We start from the raw sequence: 14,482 nt of genomic DNA, 5'->3' as shown, positions 1-14,482 counted from the left end.
TGTTTTGATTCATTAATACTGGTAAGTGTGCATGAAAGAAAATAACTAAATTTATTTATATACTAATAAAGAAGTTTGCTGAATAATTTTGTTAATAAACATAAATATTTACATCCTTAATTTTTTATTTTATTTTTGACAAATAGCTCTAAAGGTATTGTATAACAATAATGAATTAAAGATTACACATGTTGTTTATACATAAACTTGCACCAGTGCACTAGGAAAAAAATATTAAAGAATTTGCTTATGCTTGAGCATACACATGTGCAGGCCAAAGTTTCAAGCCTTTTAACTATAAACTAGCTACCTTGTTGCGGCTCCGCCGCAATTTTTTTTCTGGTGTTTGTTTATGGGGGTGACAGATTAGCATTTTCCTCCATGGTAATCTAATTACTTGTATTTTCCGAGAACAATGTCCCTAGCATAAACCGTAAGCTGAGAATTATAAATCTTAGACCGAAAAGGTAATTAAGACTACATGAATAGTAGTACTGATAGTGTAAATAGTCATAAGAAACAGTAATTGCATGCATAGTCCACATATAGAGTATTGAATATGGCATAGGTGTGGTTTTTTTTTTTTTTAATAAATAATTATTTTTTTTGGTACACAGTTTTTCTGGGAAGCGGTTTATGAAAATAACTGCGGTTTTTTTACTGCAGGTTTTTGGTTGGGGTTTTTCGAAGAATATTTTGCTTTATCAAATTGAAGCATAGTAGCCTCACTGGAGATGTACTACACAAATGAAAACAGTATTAATGATTTAGTAGAGATTATTTGCTCAAATCTAATAAAAATATATTAAGAAATCACTACTTTCTCACTCTTTTTTTTTTTCCATATGTTGGCATACATGGGGGAGAATTTTTTGCCAATTCTAAAAATTCCAGTGTTGATGCTCCATGGAAGTGAGTCTGATTTAAATTTTAAAGTACATCCAGTTGAATATCCAACAACCTATACACAAATTCATTATAGTACATAGAACACATCAGTAAACATCATCTTTGATAAAGTTTGATGTCGTTTAGGAGTCAACCTACAAAGTTACAATTGATAAAATTTAACAATTGTTCATAGCTCAAACAAATCTTAACTGACTTGATAAGAAAAATGGAAAGGAAGATGCTCAATGAAGCATGTAAGTAAAAAAATTTCGAACTAACCGAGACCCATTTATTTTTGAAACCAATTAGAAGCTTGTCATGTAAAAATTGATAAATCATGTTTAAAAATGGAAAGGATGTAAAATAACAGCCATAGTTACATCCAAATTAAGATGTTTATGTAATCTCGGCAGTCAGTGTTCAGAATTTAAAAAAAAAAAAATAGTTACGTTCAAGATGGAACAACAACATAAAGAACAATTGTTCATCATTTCCTTTAAATTTCCTCTAAAAACATAATGGTATCAGAGCGGACATCGATCCTGCATCACTAAATCCTTCCCCTATGCTCACCAGCAACACAAAAAAAATCCAGAAAATTCGAATCCCTACTTACTGGTAAATAACAGTACCATTAACAATCATGTCTCAAACCACTGATAAGATCAACATCACAACAATAATCCTCAATGAAAAAAATTACATACCCTGGTCCAGATCAGTAACAATAGGACTCAGTGGCAGAGGGAATATACCTTAGTAAGAGTGGAGAATTAGAGGAAGCTGATCTTCACCGGTTTCATTCCTTTCGTTCTAACTGTTCCTGAGTTGCCTGATTATGTACCTCCACCTGGGAAAGCTGCAATGTCAGAGAAACAGGCAGAAATTAGCAGATGGAAAAATGAGCGACGAAATTAGAAGCAATGAGAATTGAGTTGACTACCGACCTAGTTGAGAAATGCTAAAATGAATGGGGAGAATGCTGTGGTAGACTGCAAAAGAGCTTACCGAATGAGGAAGCAAACACCGATTAAGAAGAGCGGGGAGGGTCTTTTCAGTGGAGAAGATTACTTAAGGAGGCGTAAGGGAAGGAGAAGAGCTGAATGCGCAAGAGGGTGACAGACGGAGGAGATTGGCCGAGGAAGAAGGGAAGAGAAGAGCTCAACGAAGACTAGGCTTAATTGGGAAGGAGGATATCTCCAGGGTACGAAATGCGGAGGAGAACAGGAAGAATAAACAGTGGGCGCATCGAGTAACACGTGTGGGATGCCTGGGGACACGCGGCCGTCGTAAAAGAGGAGAGAGCGAGGGACACCTGTAGAGTTTTCGAGGCAGCGAAGGAGAAAGTTGAAGCGCCAGATGGACAGCGAGATTCGATCGAGGGATGAATTTCAGGCTGATGACGAGAGCGGACGTCAGATTAGAAAATGGGGGCGCTTCATCCCGCATCAGACGCTTAACTGCGGGGGTGTCACTGTTCCTCGCTACAGTGACACCCCATTCTCCTTTTATGATTTATAATATATTTCTTTTTAAGTATGCTACAGACAACAACACTGAAACTTCAAAAAACTACATACTCAAATTGCTGAAATTTTTAAGATAAGTAAACATAAATAATCAATTATAATATAAATAACCATCAGTGGGAAACATGAGGCTCCTTTAATATTTGTGCGGAGTCTGATCAGACAGTCCAAATCTAAATATAAATATTTGGTTATCTTTGATGATATGAATTCCAAGTTATCGGATCAGGGCACATGTCCATGAACCCAGACCTCTGCTGTCATATTCCACATAGTACATGGTACTTATTTTAGAATTGTTCCAATCAAGTAGTCAACCGTCAGGATAGATGAAGCTATCTAGGAATGACTCCATATATACTACACCAGAGTAATGTTTCAAGGTCTGCCTAGAAACGAGTTTTTCTTCATGATGTTGAGGTTTCCTGCTGCCATAATTCTACTATTCTGGATCACAAGTCCTGTTGTATCATTCAAGGTTGACCGCGCTATTTAGATTATATAATTAGGATGAATCATATATATATATGTTATAAAAATATGATGGCATGTGATGGTATATGCTTATAAGTTATTTTTGCATTTTTAATGTCCAAACGGTCTATCTGAAGCACTCAACATGTTCTCCATACTAGAATGTGCTTGTAGACCAAATTTTAGTCCCGAAGGAGAATAAGCTTGGACCCAAACCATCCTTGTTAAATGGTCAACCAAATGAATCGGGATGGAAAATTGTTGCTCCTCGGGTATTGCAATACCATTTGCTCGAATGATCTTATGAATGAGGTGAGCATATGGCAGCCGAGAGACCTTGCTTATAAAGACGCTTCTCATGTGGCGAAGGGTGATATATGGGATATTGAAGGTTTTGTCATCCATTTGAATAAGGTGGCGTAGGTAATACATGGGACCCCATTCAATGTTGGTTTTGAGGATTGCTTTAGGGATAAGGATATTGTTGATGAAGGTAAAAAGCAACCGGTGTAAGGATAGAAGAGATGATACATATAGAGGTGCCCCGCCAATATTATTTCGGTCAAACCATCTTTTGTAATTATCAGCCATATCAATGGCCGATTGTGTCGAACCCCTTAGAAGATAAGTTTCTTCACCCTCATTTGGTAGTTCAAGCCATACGGCTATGTTCCCAAGAGAAATGATAATTTCTTGCCCGCAAACCCACGAAGAGAGAATAAATGGGGTTTCTTGGATTGTAAGATTGGCGTAGAAGGTACGGGTAATGATGTCGGTATATGGTTCACAACAATTCAAAAGAGGGTTCCAATTCCAATGGTTTATTTATGCAATGGTCTTATCATCCTCGGGTTGATGAAAGATAACCTTAGACTTATCAAAGTAATAACAATCCAATAGAGACCGGTCTTTAATTTGGAACATGAAGTTCTCATATCCCACAATGTCCCGAAAAAGATAACGGTTGGTTTGGTGAAATTCAAAGTTTGGTTCTAGGTTACTACCGCTACCTTGACCCTCTTCCAATCGGGCTCTTTTCTTCTTGGTTTTACCGATAGCTTTCCTTGGTGCCATTAGATTGAATAAGAGATGAAAGTTTACCGATTGAAGAATGAAGAACTAATCCGAGAGGAGAGAAGCAAGAGAAGCACGTGGTGAAGGTGGATCGTCGATTGAACAATCGGATTGCTAGATTTGAGCGGAGGGTTTTGGCTAGGATTTATGGAGAGATGAGAAGAGTAATTTGGAGAGGAGATTCGGGTAGAGGGAAGAGAGGAGAGAAGAACAGACTAAAGAACCCTTGAAATGATTGAGTGTGGAGGCCGGAGTAGGAAGAGAGGGCAGCGGAGTATATAGAGAGAGAGAGAACTGAGGAGTCGGGTAGGTTTGAAGGAGAAGAAGGAAGAGAAAACGGGTTCGGATATGCATTTAATACATTTTCGTCGTATGTATATGGGTCGAAATACATACGGTCCAAATTCGACTTTTCAAAATCCAAACGGTTGATCCGAACCGTTAATCTTGTTCTCCATATTAATATGTGTTTGGGGATCAAATTTTACATTTTTTGGAATTTTTTTACTATTTCTTTAGATTTATTGAAAATCGCTGTTTTCAGCAAATCTGGACCTTAAAAAAACAGCGATTTTCAATAAATCTAAAGAAATAGTAAAAAAATTCAAAAAAATGTAAAATTTGGTTTCCAAACACATATTAATATGGAGAACAAGATGAACGGTTCGGATCGACCGTTACGATTTTGAAAAGTCGAAATCCAAGGCGTTGCACGGAGGGCTCTATGCTATGCATAGCATGCTAGCATATATATATATATATATATATATATAGAGTTAGGCTGGGGTGCTATGGATAGCATAGTGGCCTCCCGTGCTACGGCTCAATATTCAAGTTTTCAAAATCCAAACGGTCGATCCGAACCGTTCATCTTATTCTCCATATTAATATCTGCTTGGAGACTGTTATCACATTATTAGACCTATCATTTCGACTTGTTTCCATACGAAAATCTATGTTTTGAACCAACAAAGGGTGCCTTTTACATTGAACATCCATAGAATGTGGTACTGCTAAGTTTTGGTTCTTACTTTGCAGGAATCAGGCGAAATTGGGCAAAATCAGGCAATTGGCAGACTTCAGGAAGCTCTGATGCGAGTCGCATTCATCTGGTGCGAGTCGCATCCAAGCCCAAAGCAACCTGCGATGTGACCCTCACTGCTCTCTCTTGAAGACCATCTGATGCGAGTCGCATCTACCTGATGCGAGTCGCATCAACTGTTGCCGCCCAGTTCAAATTAAATCTGACAAGCCCAAAGTCAACTCTGTTGCCTATATAAGGAGGTCCTATGCCAGAATTCGGAGAGCTTTTTCCCCCTTTAGATTCGAGTACACTTAGAGAGCAGAGATCAAGAGAGAAGAAGGAGATTGGAGCTTGATTGAAGAAGAGGAGAAGAAGGGAAGATTTCAAGATCATCTCCCATCCACCTTGGATCTTCGAGCTTCATTATGATCTGCCTATTCTATCTCTCTTTTATGCTTTCTTTTGCTATGCTTGAGTAGATCTCTAGTTCTTAGGGTTAGGATGTAGTCTCTAAACCTTGTCTTTGAGTTGCATGATGATTCGATCTAAGTTTGAACTTGTGTGATTGTTGTTTGAGTATTCATTGTTTGCTTGATTGTGATTTCTTGATTGATTCTTGATTGTCTACTGTTAGATGTCTATAGCATCTCTTCTAGTAATTTGGCCTTGATGTATCTTGTAATTGTGATTGAGCATTTGAGGTAGATCTAAGATCAATAGTAGCCGAGAGGTGAAATTTCTATTATCGAAAGGTTGTAGATACTTCTAGTTAACCAGACAATCAATTTAGGTTAGATACCAGTAGGCGAGAGCCACAGGTTGAAGCCTCGCACAAGAAATCAACTTAGATACGAACACATGTCAGCTCTGCTCGAGGGCCATGCGACCCGCATCAGAGATGATGCGAGTCGCATCATACGGGTCGCATCAGAGATGATGCGAGTCGCATGATAGGTCCAGAGAAGGCAAAGTTTGGGATGAAACCTGAAACCCTAGGAACGCCTTTTAATTGAATTGACACCCGAAATTAGGAAATTGAAACGAATTCAAACCAAACCCTTCACACTTCTAGTACTTAACTCGGATTTGTAGAAATTTAGAATCGAATTAAACCGTCCCTGAGGATCGATACCTTAATATACTACACGGATAGGGTTGTGCACTTGCAACCTTAGACGAGAGTAAATTCAAGGTTTAAACTGGTACAACTTGTTGTACCTGAAACTTTGTAAGCACACTCTGAGAAGCGAACAAGTTTTTGGCGCCGTTGCCGGGGACGGCTATCAATTCCTCTCTAGATTTACACTTTTCTTAGTTAATCTAGATTTTAGTTTGTATCTTTTCTTTTGCTTTACTTCTTTATTACTAAAAACTGGCTTTCATCCCCCCTCCTGCAGGTAAATACAAGCTGACTTACCAACTGAGGAGTAGAGGACCACTCTTCGACGAAACACCTCCAGAAGACACAGTTCCTGCTCAGACATCGACTGAAGCGACTCGCACAGAGGTTGACGCGACTCGCATCACAACCGAAGCGACTCGCATCACTACTGAGGCGACTCGCATCACAGAGACAATGTCAGAACATCCGAGCAGGGAGGACAGGGATGCAGAAAGAAATAGAGAGCGAGAAGACTTGACTGACCAGTCTGACGACGACATGGATGTCTTCATGCCAAGGACCTTGCGAGAGTTCAATGTACCAAGGGCTGGAGATGTGAGAGGCGCAATCCGGTTGCCGCGCATTCCAGGACAACAACCCAACTTCAATCCGGGAGTTGTCAACATGGTGCAGCAGAACACCTTTCATGGACTCGACCACGAGGACCCGCACTCTCATCTCCAAACATTCCTCGAGTGCATCACGACCATCAAAACCAACGGTGAGAATGCTGATTACACCAAACTTGCTCTATTTTCTTTCACTCTTAGGGACAAAGCAAAGAAATGGTTAGGATCTTTACCTAGGGACTCAGTTTTGACTTGGAGGGAATTGTCCAAATTGTTTCTGACCAGATTTTTCCCTCATAAACGAACTGCCAAGGTAAGACATGACCTGACCAGCTTTAATCAAATTTTTGATGAACCCCTGAATGAGGCATGGGAAAGGTTTAGAGAATTGCAATACTCTTGCCCACACCACGGTATACCAGACTGGCTCTTGATCCAAACATTTTATGACGGCTTGAACGAAAGCACTCGTGCTTACGTCGACGCTGTTGCTGGAGGCGCGCTGATGTCGAGGGAGCCTTTAGAGGCTATGAACTTGATAGACAGCATGGCGCAGAACCAGCAATGGTCCGGCCGTGACAATTCAAGACGAAGAGGAGGCCAAGGAGGTAGCCAAGGAGGTGGCAAGTACGAGGTGGATCACATCACAGCTCTCACCGCTAAGATGGACGCCATGCAGAGAGCGATGGACAAGCTCAGCGTCAAAGCAGTTGAACAGCAACCTCAAGCATGCGTCATGTGTGGTGATGAGAGACATGCTTACGAGCAATGTCCGTTGGTGCAAGCTGACGAGGAGAGCGAGCAGGTAAATTCCATCAACAATGAACCTTCCTTTTTTCCAAAACCTCCCTTCAACCGATCCTACTCCAAGGATCCAATGGAACAACAGAATTGGAATAGGAATCAAAACAACCCTGCGCCTTTCAACAATGCTCCCAGGCCCCCTTTCACCAACCCCACCAACAACCATAACTCCTTCATCAATCCATCATCCGGCAACAACTGGAACAATTCTTCTGGAGGAGGCAACAACAGAAACTTCTACCAAAACGCCTCCTTCCCCAATCAGAACAACCGAGCACCTCAAGCTGGCCCTTCCAGACCGTATGTGCCTCCCTATGCGACGAACTTCACACACGAGCAAGGGAAGATGAACCAGATGATGTGGGAGCAAATGCAATCAATGGCAACTCAAATGGCCACCCAAAGCAAATTGTTGGAGCAACTGAGTCATATCGTCACTTCTAGCCAACCTCAATCTGGCAAACTGCCAGCGCAGCCAGAACCAAACCCCAGAGGAGAAGCTAAGGCGATCACACTGAGGAGTGGGACCCAGTACGATGAACCAGCTTTCCCAACTGATCAGATTCTAATTGATGCAACTGGCACCACCCCTGATGCGACTGGCATCAACCCTGATGCGACCTGCACCACCACAGTGCAACTCGCATCGACTCCAGAAGAACCTCTGGATGCGACTCGCATTGGTACAGTGCGACCCGCATCAAAGGAATCTGACAAGTCTGACAGAGAGAAAGGGAAAGGAGTTGAAAAACCTTACAGACCACCTGTGCCCTTTCCTCGACGATTAGCTGAGAACAAGTTGAACGCACAATTCGCGAAATTCACTGAGGTGATCAAAGGCCTGCAAATCACGATCCCGTTCACCGATGCCTTGACTCAAATGCCCTCCTATGCCAAGTTCCTGAAGGATATTCTGTCCAATAAGCGAAGCTTGGGGGGAAATGAAACGGTGAAGTTGACAGAACAATGCAGTGCCATTCTGAAGAACGACCTACCTCCCAAATTGGACGATCCAGGTAAGTTCTCCATTCCTTGCATCATAGGAAAGGCGACAATCAGGAAAGCTCTCTGCGATCTAGGAGCAAGCGTGAGTCTCATGCCACGCACGATCTACGAGCGAATGGGGGTAGGTGAGCTCAGACCAACGCGAATGTCATTACAACTAGCAGACTCCTCGGTACGACTACCACTTGGCATTGTGGAAGACGTACCAGTTCAAGTCGGTAAGTATTTCGTACCTGTCGATTTTGTTGTCATGGAGATGGAAGAGGATAAGGAAGTCCCCATCATCTTGGGACGACCTTTCCTCAGAACAGCAGGTGCAATCATCGACGTCTCTCAGGGAACGCTGACCATGAACTTTGGAGGAGAGAAAGTGTGTTTTCAAATCGACCGCGCCATGAAGTATCCTTCAACCGAATCTTGTTTCCGAGTAGATGTGATCGAAGAATGTTTAACGGATTTGGTAGAAGACTACCTTCTTGAGCGGACCAATGAGAGTATGAACGAGCACTTCGAATTTCTGTCTGAAATGCAAGTTGAAATAACGAATTCGGAAGTATGTGGAGCAGATGTGAAGGCAGCTGCCTTTGGTGAGACTGGATGCGACCCGCATCAACCCCATGCGAGTCGCATCCCAAGGTCTGGAGAATTTGGAGCTAATAGAGGCGACTCAAGTACACCTGATGCGACTCGCAAGGAGTGTGATGCGACTCGCAAGGAACATGATGCGACTTGCATCAAAGCCCAGGCAGAGAAACCCACTCTTGAGCTCAAGCCTCTACCAGCCAACCTCAGGTATGAGTACCTTAGACCAGATCAATCTCTCCCCGTTATAGTAAACGCCGAATTGAATCCCGAACAAACCGCCAAGCTTTTGGAGAAATTGACACTTCATCGAGGGGCGATTGGGTATTCGATCAACGACTTGAAGGGGATCAGCCCGTCCATCTGCTCACACCGAATCTTCTTGGAGGATGATCACAAGCCATCTGTTGAGCACCAAAGACGGCTCAATCCGAACCTGAAAGAGGTAGTCAAGAAAGAAATTCTCAAGCTTCTAGACGCCGGTATTATATACCCTATCTCTGACAGTAGGTGGGTGAGCCCAGTCCACGTGGTGCCAAAGAAAGGAGGGGCAACGGTGGTGAGAAATGCGAAGAATGAACTGGTCCAAACCCGTGTGGTGACGGGACATCGCATGTGCATCGACTACAGGAAGCTGAACGCAGCCACACGCAAGGACCATTTCCCTCTGCCATTCGTTGACCAACTCCTCGAACGACTTGCAGATCACTCCTACTTCTGCTATCTGGATGGTTACTCTGGTTTCTTCCAGATACCGATTCACCCACAAGACTAAGAAATGACCACTTTTACCTGTCCCTACGGTACGTACGCGTACCGTAGGATGCCATTTGGTCTATGCAATGCACCAGCAACCTTTCAAAGAGCCATGATGGCCATCTTTTCAGACTTCATTGAGAAAGAGGTTGAAATTTTCATGGATGACTTCTCGGTGTATGGAACATGCTTCGACACTTGTCTGACCAACCTGTGCAAGATCTTGCAGAGATGTGAGGAAGTCCATCTCATTCTGAACTGGGAGAAATGCCACTTCATGGTCCAGTCAGGAGTCGTCCTTGGACATGTCGTGACCTCAAAAGGCATAGAAGTCGACAAGGACAAGATCGAAGTGATCGAGAAACTAGAGATTCCGACGAGCGTCAAAGGAGTTCGAAGCTTTCTTGGACATGCTGGATTCTACCGTCGGTTCATCAAGGATTTTTCCAAGATTGCTAAGCCATTGACCAATCTGCTCATCAAGGAGTCTGACTTTGTCTTCACTGAAGAATGCGTCAAATCTTTTCACAGCTTGAAGGAAGCTCTCATCTCAGCACCTATCCTGCAACCACCTGACTGGTCTCTTCCCTTTGAGATCATGTGCGATGCGAGCGACTACGCAGTAGGAGCTGTTCTTGGGCAGAGGAAGGGAACGATGCCATGTGCCATCTACTACGCTAGCAAGGTGCTAGACCCTGCCCAGATGAATTACACGACTACCGAGAAAGAACTTCTTGCTGTTGTCTTTGCTCTTGACAAGTTCAGGTCGTATCTGGTTGGTTCAAAGATCATCATCTACACCGACCATGCCGCGCTCAGGTACTTGTTGAAAAAACAGGACGCAAAGCCTCGGCTGATAAGATGGATTCTTCTCCTGCAAGAATTCGATCTTGAAATCAGAGACAAGAAAGGGGTCGAAAACACCGTAGCCGACCATCTCTCCAGACTCCGTTTGGATGACGAGAGTTCTGCCGACTTGCCAATCGATGATTCCTTTCCTGACGAGCAGCTTTTCTCCGCTTCAACTCTGGCTCACCTTGATGCGACTCGCATGGAGTGTCTTGCGACTCGCATCCTTCATGATGAGACTCGCATGGGAGTCAATGCGACCCGCCTGAGCAGGTATCCAGACCCTTGGTATGCAGACATGGCCAATTACCTTGCCTCTGGGATCCTACCAAACGCCATGACTTACCAGCAGAGAAAAAAGCTAAAATCTGACGCAAAATTCTTTTTCTGGGACGATCCCTTTCTTTTCAAGTTAGGGATCGACAACCTCCTCCGACGCTGTGTACCACATGAAGAGACACGTTCCATTCTCGAGCACTGCCATTCATCCGCCTATGGCGGACATGCCTCGTTCTCCAAAACGGCCGCCAAGGTTTTACAATGTGGTTTCTTCTGGCCATCTATCTTTAAGGATGCGAAAACCTTGGTGATGTCATGTGACAAGTGTCAACGCACTGGGAACATCACTAATCGCAATGAGATGCCTCTCAACTCCATTCTTGAGGTCGAAGTCTTCGACGTGTGGGGCATAGATTTCATGGGACCATTTCCAGCTTCATGTGGAAATGAGTACATTCTAGTTGCGGTTGACTACGTTTCAAAATGGGTCGAGGCAGTGGCCTGTCGAAGAGCTGACTCAGACGCGGTGAAGCGATTATTCAATGATGTCATCTTTCCTCGCTTTGGAGTGCCAAGAGCTGTCATCAGCGATGGAGGGAAGCATTTCATAAACCGTCAATTCAACAATCTCCTGCAGCGACATGGAGTGACGCACAAGGTCTCCACCTCTTACCATCCTCAGTCGAACGGCCAAGCTGAAATCTCCAACAGGGAAATCAAATCTATCTTGGAGAAGACCGTGGCAAGAACAAGGAAGGATTGGTCTTCGAAATTGAGTGACGCACTCTGGGCCTACCATACAGTATTCAAAACACCGATTGGGATGAGCCCTTTCAAGCTGGTGTATGGAAAGCCGTGTCATCTGCCAGTTGAGATTGAGCACAAAGCGTTCTGGGCCACTCGTGCTATCAACATGGACTTGTTAGCAGCTGGAGAGAAGCGTATCCTCGATTTGCACGAATTGGAAGAGATGCGTCAGCACTCATACGAGAATGCGAGGATCTACAAAGACAAAACCAAACGAATTCATGACAAACGCATCATGTCTCGCGACTTCAAGGAAGGCGATCTGGTCCTCTTGTTCAATTCCAGGTTGCGACTCTTTCCTGGGAAATTGAAAACCAGATGGTCAGGTCCGTTTGTGGTACGAAAGGTGCACCATTTCGGTGTGATTGAAATTGGGAATGACACATGTGGGGATTTCAAAGTGAACGGTCAGCGTCTCAAGCACTATGTGGCAGATCATGATTATCAGGAGCGGGTTGTTCAAGACCTCTCTGACCCCGACTCACCAGAGGATTAGCACAGAGAAGGTCGAGCTTGAGACCTGAAACAAGCGCTTCTTGGGAGGCAACCCAAGCCTTTTCAGTTTACTTTTAGTTAGATTAGTTAGATATTTTTTCCTTTTTATCGAAAAGAATTACCAACTTTCACTTGATGCGACTCGCATCATCTCAGATGCGACTTGCATCACTCGATGCGACTCGCATCCCACATGATGCGACTCGCATCAATGCGAACCGACGCAGCATCAAAAGGGTGCGCCCAAACGACGCGAGTCTCACCATATAACCCTCACCCGCACCCCCTGTTCCTTTCTTCTTCCTCTGCCCAGCGAACCCCACCTCTCCTTCTTCTTATTCTTCTTCGTTGCGACTCGAATCACCTCCGTGCGAGCCTCAACGAAACCCTCCACCGAAACCCTAAACCCTTCTTCTCCTACCCGTCGGTCTTCACCACCTCTTCACCGATCAACTCTCCATCCACCCCTGCCGAAACACCTACTCCTCACCCTTTTCTCCATCGCCTTCTCCACTCACGATCAAAACCCTCTCCTTCCTTCTTTTTCCGCCTCTGCTGGATCGTCCCTGCCACCAGATACCAGTCAGTGCGACTCGCATCATCTCAAGGCGACTCGCATCAACAACAGTGCGACTCGCATCACAGCCATGTCAGATACACCAGATTTTCCCACATTCAACGAGCGTCGCACCAAGCATAACTTTGAGCGACGTCAAGCCGAGCTCCGCCGACAGAGGGATCTCCGTATCCAACAGGGGATACCAGACCCTACTCCCTCTCCTTCAGAGTCTGAGGACCACGACTGGTCTCAGCTAGGTGCCAGTTCAGCTCGCACCAGTGGTAACTCCTCTCACTCTTCTTCTTCTCATTCTTCTCAGTCTTCCTATCACCCTTCTCCCGCACAAGCAGGGGCTGGGTTGGGCACTATAGAGTACAACTCTGATGACTCTGACCCCATCTCGGGTAGGGAAACCCCCCGAGCAGCAGACTACCCAGCCCCTCACTTCACTCTCTCCAGCCATGGTATGTTGGAACGCTTTCTCTACCTCAGGCAGCGCACTTATGAGAACACGCGCCGAGTCGATTTCGACACTTTGGATGCCTTTGGGGTTCGCGAAGAATTCCTTCGTCTCACTGGAAGGATCGGGTTCACTCCCGCCTTCTGGGCAATCGAGCGTAACTGCTACACCGAGCTTACCCTCGAGTTCCTCTCCTCTCTCAAGCTGCGTCAGGATGTGCATGGCAACTACTACATCAAGTTCCAGATGCTCAACCAGACGCACCGGCTCACTCTGGTCCGACTCCGTGAGTGGTTCGGATTTGACAGCGACCCCGATACCGATTTCCTTGACCATCGTGTGGGGTTCGACAAGGCTCATTTCTGGCGTCTGATCTCTGGGATGATGAGTGCCACCAGTGCCCAGTACCGCAGCATTGCCATCTCTCACCCGGTACTGCGGTGCATCCAGCGCACCATCGGCTGCTCTATCTTCGCACGCGGGGAGACTGCAGCCCGAGTCAATGAGGAGGACCTTTGCCTTATGGACCACATGCTCCGTCCTGAGGCTGAGTTGGTGCGACCGGACCTGATGTTGTTCATGGTCCGTCACTGGGTGGATCTCCAGCGCAACACGAAGGTGGGTGGCGCTGTTCGCATTGGCGCCTATGTCACCCTGATCGCTGACAGGCTTGGCGTCTCGACCGCAGGCCTCACTCTCTCTACTGGCCATCTCACCCTGGATGCCAGGGCATACGAGCGGGCGACTTTTCTAAAGATTGAGCGCGGTCCTGCTGGCCACCGTTCTCGGTACTTCTGGGCTCTGAAGGGTCATGGCTTGCATCTGATGCCTCTCCGCCTTGCACCCTTGTCTTTCGATGATGAGAGCACCTGGTTTTTCACCGAGCCCCTGCCAGACGAGCCGGCGCCACCTTCTCCTCCTATCCAGCCCACTTCTCCAGTCCATGATGACGTCGCCATGCCAGATGTCCCTCTCTCTCCTACCCACCCTTACACTTCTCCTATGCACTTCCATGATTCCACATTCCAGGCAGCCACATCTCCCTTCCAGGCAGGCACATCTACCTATCATGCTGGCCCCTCCACTTCATATGCCGGTCCTTCCTATCCACCACCAGTTCCCTCACCCACTATCCAGGATATCTACAGCCTCGTCTATGACAT

Source organism: Carex rostrata, chromosome 19, assembly GCF_964058835.1.
Source record: "Carex rostrata chromosome 19, lpCarRost1.2, whole genome shotgun sequence".
Classification (NCBI taxonomy): domain Eukaryota; kingdom Viridiplantae; phylum Streptophyta; class Magnoliopsida; order Poales; family Cyperaceae; genus Carex; species Carex rostrata.
Note: the sequence above shows the minus strand (reverse complement) of the source record.